The sequence below is a fragment of the Polypterus senegalus genome, chromosome 11, assembly GCF_016835505.1.
Source record: "Polypterus senegalus isolate Bchr_013 chromosome 11, ASM1683550v1, whole genome shotgun sequence".
NCBI classification, from domain to species: domain Eukaryota; kingdom Metazoa; phylum Chordata; class Cladistia; order Polypteriformes; family Polypteridae; genus Polypterus; species Polypterus senegalus.
In genome coordinates, this window is record NC_053164.1 from 66,333,518 (window position 1) to 66,339,720 (window position 6,203).

Here is a 6,203-nt window from a genome sequence, read left to right on the forward strand (position 1 = left end):
AAATAAATATAGAGGTAGATAAATGTCGATAAAAGTTAAGTAGGTATAATAAAAGTGTCATGAGAATAAAATCGGATTTTTTCATGATTAGCAGGCCAAAGATTCGGCCGTTTGAGAAAAATAATCGTACATGTGTCTTGTAAGCAGAATCTGAATGACTTGGGCTTGCAAGAAAAGATATATGATAGAAGATATTTGATGTCACCAGTACCTTTAGGGACTTTATACTGGCTATTATCATTTAAAATGAGTACAGAAATTAAGTTCTATGCTATGTTTGCATAGACCAGTCAAGAAAACTGTTGGAAAAGGGATTTTTCTTATAATGCTTTATTTTCATGTTAAAGCAACTGGTCATTTTACTTGGCTACTGAAAATGTATTTTGTTCACTAATGTTTTAGAGTTTAATTAAGAATTACCTAAATATTTGATCATTAGTTTAAGCAGAAAGAGTAATTAGCTCTGATATTTTAGTTCAATGAATTTGCTGAATCCGAACACTGGGTCGCGGGGGTCTGCTGGAGCCAATCCCTGCCAACACAGGGCGCAAGGCAGGGAACCAATCCCGGGCAGAGTGCCAACCCACCGCAGAAACAAAACTCATAATTGGGCTTTTCTGTTTTTAACTTTTTAATTAAAAATTGTAAAATGATTTCTAATTATCCCCTGTGTTAATAGAAATAATTTTAGTTTTGAGTAGACAGAAAATATCAACATTTTGTATAGTGTAACAGTGAGTGCTTTTAAATGCACGTACAAAACTGGGATAACGTGTGCAATCTGCTTTCTTATAAATCTCCGTTTAAATGCACAAGTGTATTTACAGAGTTTTCCTTTGTCAAAATGATCCTAGGTGACAGAAACGAGCTAAGCAAAAAATTTAAAAAAATCACTGACTGCAGCAAATCCTAAAACACACGTGGAATCTGTCTCTCTTGTGTGGTATGGGGTTACTTTTAAAAATAACTTTATTATATTACTCACACGTCTAAAATCACCCGGAATTTGGGCTACTATTCTGTATTAAAATAATTAAATTTAATGAAATGAATGAAAACACAGTTACAGTAAGCTCCTAGGGCCGCCCCCCTGCTTTTGGGAAAATTACCCCACCCCTTTGAAAAAATTTGAGTTTTTCCCCCACCCCAAACCCTTTTCCCAGAATTACCCTTTTTTCCTTTTTGAATTATGAAAAAAACAATATAAATTTATTTTTTTTCCTTTAAAAATTAAAAAAACAAAATGGGCCGGCCTTTCCCCCCAAAAGGGGAACATGCCCAAAAAACCCCCCCAACGTGGAAAATCAAAAAAAACCCTTCAAAGGATGAAAGGGAAAAAAATTCAAGGCGGAAAAAAAAAAAATTTTGAAAAAAAAAAGGCCAAAGGAAAATTTTGTTTTAAATTTGGGGGCAACCCATGGCATAAAGCAAACCCAAAAAGGAAAAGTAAAAGGGAAAAGGGTAAACGGGGGCGGATCCCCCCCAAAGGGCCCCCTTTCCCCAAGTGAAGGGGGGGTGAAGCAAAAATTTTAAAAGGGGGAAGGGGTTCGGGGAAACCCATCAAATTTGGGGGCCGCGGAAAAAAGGAAGGGAGGGGCCACCCTCATCCCCCTTTTTTTGGCCCCAAATTGTTGGGGGTTTTTTTCCCCACTAAAAAAAGGAGGCACTTGGAAAAAAAACCCCCCCGGGGGAAGTTTTTCACACCCCTTTTGGGGAAAACCACATTGCGCAAATTGGCCTTTATTTTGCCGTTCAACCAGGTAGGAAATTTTAATTTGCAAGGGGGTTTTAATCCCATTATTTAGGGAAAACCCATGTATAGAAAACATCGGTAATTACGCTAAAACTTGTATAAAAACCCCAAATGGGAAAACTTGGGGGAGCGGTGGCTTCCCCACATCTGCCTTTGTAAACCCCCGTTCGCACACACTCCGAGGATTGCTCAAACCAACTTTAGGGAAAAGCAAAGGCCCAAAGAAATTAGTATGACTGAATAAAAAGGCTTTCCCCTTCCTTTTTGCATTCCCTTAGAAGTAAAGAGCCACTTAATGTTTCCATTTGTTTATTATTACATTGATTACCTTCGGGTGTTTAAATTTGGTAGCGGTTTTTTCATGATTTTAAAAAAAGGGGCGAAGGGATTAAGAATGGTTCACCAAAAGGGAAAGGGAGCACTGCTTTTAACTGGGTCCCGCCAGTCGCAAAACCGGGGGAGAATTTGGGTAAAGAAGGTACCTGGCGGGGTTTTTCGAAGTGAGGAACACCCCTTTGAACGCAAAGTTCTAGCAATATTTCTGTCGGCACCGTTAACAAGGTGAGTCTGTCCCAACCGTTTTGCAAAAATTTTTAAAAAAATTTTTCCCCACTCAGTTTTAAAAAAGGGTTGAGAGGAAACCCAAACAGGGGGGGTTTTTTCCAAAAGGGGGGGTCCCTTTGAGGAGTTCAAAAAAAATTTTATTTTAAGAAAAGCAGCACCGCCTCCTTAAACCACTCCCGAAATTCCGAGGGGGCCCTGTTTGAATTTTAACCCCTGACAAAAAACATTTGTTTGGATTCCCCCGCGTATGAAAATATGTTTCCCCCAGTCCCCGGAATTTGAAATTTAACGGAAAATTTAGAAAAAAATCTCATCTTTTTAACGGCACGCAAACGTTTTCCCGACCAATTTGAAATCAACTTGGAAATATAGATTCGATCCGCTTTTTAAAAAATAATTTCCCAAAAAGGGCCATTTAAGGGGAATAGTTGCATAAAAAAAGCTATATTTCATTTCACCCCCTTAAAAATAAAGAAAAAATTTTTTCGGAATTATAAAAGCGGGGGGATGTGGGAAAAACTTAAAATGACCAAAGGACGTTTGAAAATTTTTTTAAAAGGGTTTTTAAAAACCACCCAAACTTGCCCAGGTTTTTATACTGCTTAAATGCGGGTTTTGGAGTTTTCCCTTTGAAAAACCCGGTGGAAAAAGCCAAGAAAAAATAAAAAAAAATCACTGATACAAAAACCCCCCGGGAAAGGGGTCTTTTACGGGTTTTTTATTTTAAAAAAATTTTTTTATTTTACCTTTAAAAAGGCCCAGAAGGGGAGAAAAGGCTGTCCGGGGGGCATTACAAGTGTTCTTCCCCCAGGGGGCGTTAAAAAAAATTATTTTTTTTTAGTAACGTCTTTTTGCCCCGATTTTAGAAGCCCCGGAAAATAAACCCAAAAACTTTTATTTTTAAAAATTTTTGGTAAAAACCAAAAATGTCCGGGCTAGAATTTGACAACCAAACATGTTTTAAAGGCCCCTTTTAACGCCGTTGGTTTTTTTACAAGGCTTAAATCAAAAATTTTAAAAAAAGGGGACCAAAAATTGAAATTTTTAAACATCTTGGGTGTGGAATGGCTTAATCCTTTCCCCCCTACCGCCATTTCTGGAAACCCCCATAATTTTTTTTTAATGTGCGGAATTTTTAAAAAAAAAATTACCCCGTCTTGCCCCCAGTGAAAGGCCCAAGGGTACAGCCACTCCCGCCTTGGGGGGGTTTTAAAATCCCCAAAAAAACAAGCTTTGGGTTTTTGTCCAAAGGCTCCGATAAGGCAGCTCTGGGGCTTGACTTAGATAAAATAAAAAACGGTTTACAAGTGCTAAACTAAGGGTTAGATCTTTAAAGTCATAGATTATTTTAAATAATCGATAGATACAGGAGTTCTTACCCAAACCGTAGAGGTGTGTCTTCGAGAGAAGTGGGCCACCAACAGGTCTGTAACTGGCCAGGATTTGTCAGGACATGCCCCGGGCATGCCCGTTCAAGGAGGGGGGCTGCTCTTGACAGTTTGTTTAATTAAGCACGTGGCTGTGGGATGAGTTCTAACAGGGGTCAGACATCCATCAAACTGCCCTTGACAGTTTCCTGAGCCAATCAGGTGCCGGGGGCGGGTTCAAGGAGGGTCAGACGTCCATCAAAAGGCCCTTGACAGTTTCCTGAACCAATCAGGTGCCAGAGGGCGGGGGCTAGGTCACGTGGGGGAGGCATGACGTCAGCAGGGGCGGGACTTCCGGTGTCGCGACAGAAGCCGCATGCATATAACTACTGCTGCATTTTCCAGGCTTGACTTAGGTCCACATATTCCTTGCAGAACAAAGTGTATGCCTGTAATTAAAGTGAGATCTTTAGTGATTACATTCATTTTATAGTGACTTATTCATTTTGTGGTTTTAATGATACTGGTACCATTCAAGGTGACCAATCCCCCATGGTTCAAGAAGTCAATGGCTTAGTATGAAGAAAATGTAAGAGATGTGCCATGGTAGGGATTTAGCTCGTCTTTTCTTCTGATGATCTGCAGAAGAGGGAGAGAAGAAATTAGTGCACTTGGTCAACCCCTGAATTGGTGTTTTACCTTTAATTCAGCTCATAGACTGACTCCCATGCGCACGTGTGTGACACTATATTCCACACAAATTGATCATAGGGTTTCTTTCCTATTTGCAAACTGGATCTTATCAGTTCATCCCTTTCACCTCTCATTCTCTACTCTTACAAAGTTCTAGAAACACATTGCTTCAGTCTAGTCATGTCTAAGAGCTAAACAGACAGTGTATAAATAACAGTAATAAATAACAGTAATTGTGATCTTAAAACAAATGTTAAAAATTACCTTTTTTTTAGTCAAATAAAAATGCTTCATTAATAAAACACACCTTTTTCTTTCTCATATTTTACAGTGCCATTCACAGCACCAACTTCTCCACTGACAACAGGGAAATTATAACTAGAGAAATTAATTAAAACTAATTTTTTATGCAGAGACTTCAAATGACAAACTGTAGTTGAGGATTATATGCCAGGTTTATTGCTTTGACATTTTAGCACCCCCTAACATAGTACTTGCAACTATATTTTGATCAGCACATATCAATCATACATTTGCCATTGCAAAAACTGAGCTTTACGTTCTTTAGGTACCTAATGTCAACCAAATTTGGCACAGAATAATCTGCTATCTGGGTTTGGTTTCAGTTAAATACAAGGGAGGAAGCATTGCTTTTTCACCTAGTTTGGGCCTGTTTTTGGTAAAAACTCTATGTTATCAAAGGGAGAGACCTAAAATAATTTTTGTATTTATTGTAATACTCTTCATATTTGTGAAGATAATATGATAAGATTTTGTTGTATTCAGTTTTTTGTAGATTAACTGTTTTTATTATTTCTCTTAGATATCAGCAAAAGGGTCTTTTGTTATCCAATTTTGCTTTCAAATTCATCTGTCATGACTGTTGTGCTGCTTCACTGCCAGTAGCTCTGAATTAATGTCAAATTCTTAAAAAGTCTATCATTACATACTGTACTGATGTATGAGTTACCATTTTTCACTAAATGCACCTGTCCATATCTCATTAGAAAAACAGATTATTAATCCTTGCAGATGTTAACTGTATTACACTTTTACTTGATGAATACAGATGTTTTAGCTAAAAACTTCCTTTGAAAAAAGCTTGGGTAATACTTTAATTTGGGTACTGCAAAAATGCATCTATTATTCATTTAATTGTATGTAACAAGACCTTCACAAAGGCTTCTTCTGGAATTCATATCTATAAAATCTCAGTAGATAGGTTATGCATTTCTGTGCAATATGGCATACTGAAATAAGGATATACTAATAATGTAATATCAAGAGAACTATGTCTTAGTTAAGCAACCTCAAAGCACTCCATAGTGAAGTTTTGGTAATAGATCAGATTTCAGAGATGAATAAGATGTTTTATAAGTGTTATGACGATCAAAAGTAGTTTTTGTTAAGGGGATGTTACATAATAGCCTTCTTCTTCTTTCAGCTACTCCCGTTAGGGATCACCACAGCAGATCATCTTTTTCCATAGCTTTCTGTCCTCTGCCTCTTTTTCTGTTACATCCACCACCTGTATGTCCTCTCTCACCACATCCATAAACCTTAGATTTTCTTCTTTTACTCTTACCTGGCAGCTCTGTCATTACCATCCTTCTCCCAATATACTCAGCATCTTTCCTCTGCACATGTCCAAACCAACACAATCTCGCCTCTCTGACTTTGTCTCCCAATCATCCAAGTTGAGCTGACCCTCTAATGTACTCATCTCTAATCCTATCCATCCTTGTCACAACCAGTGCAAATCTTAGCCTCTTTAACTCTGCTACCTCCAGCTCTGTCTCCTGCTTTCAGGTTTCTGTCCTTACTTC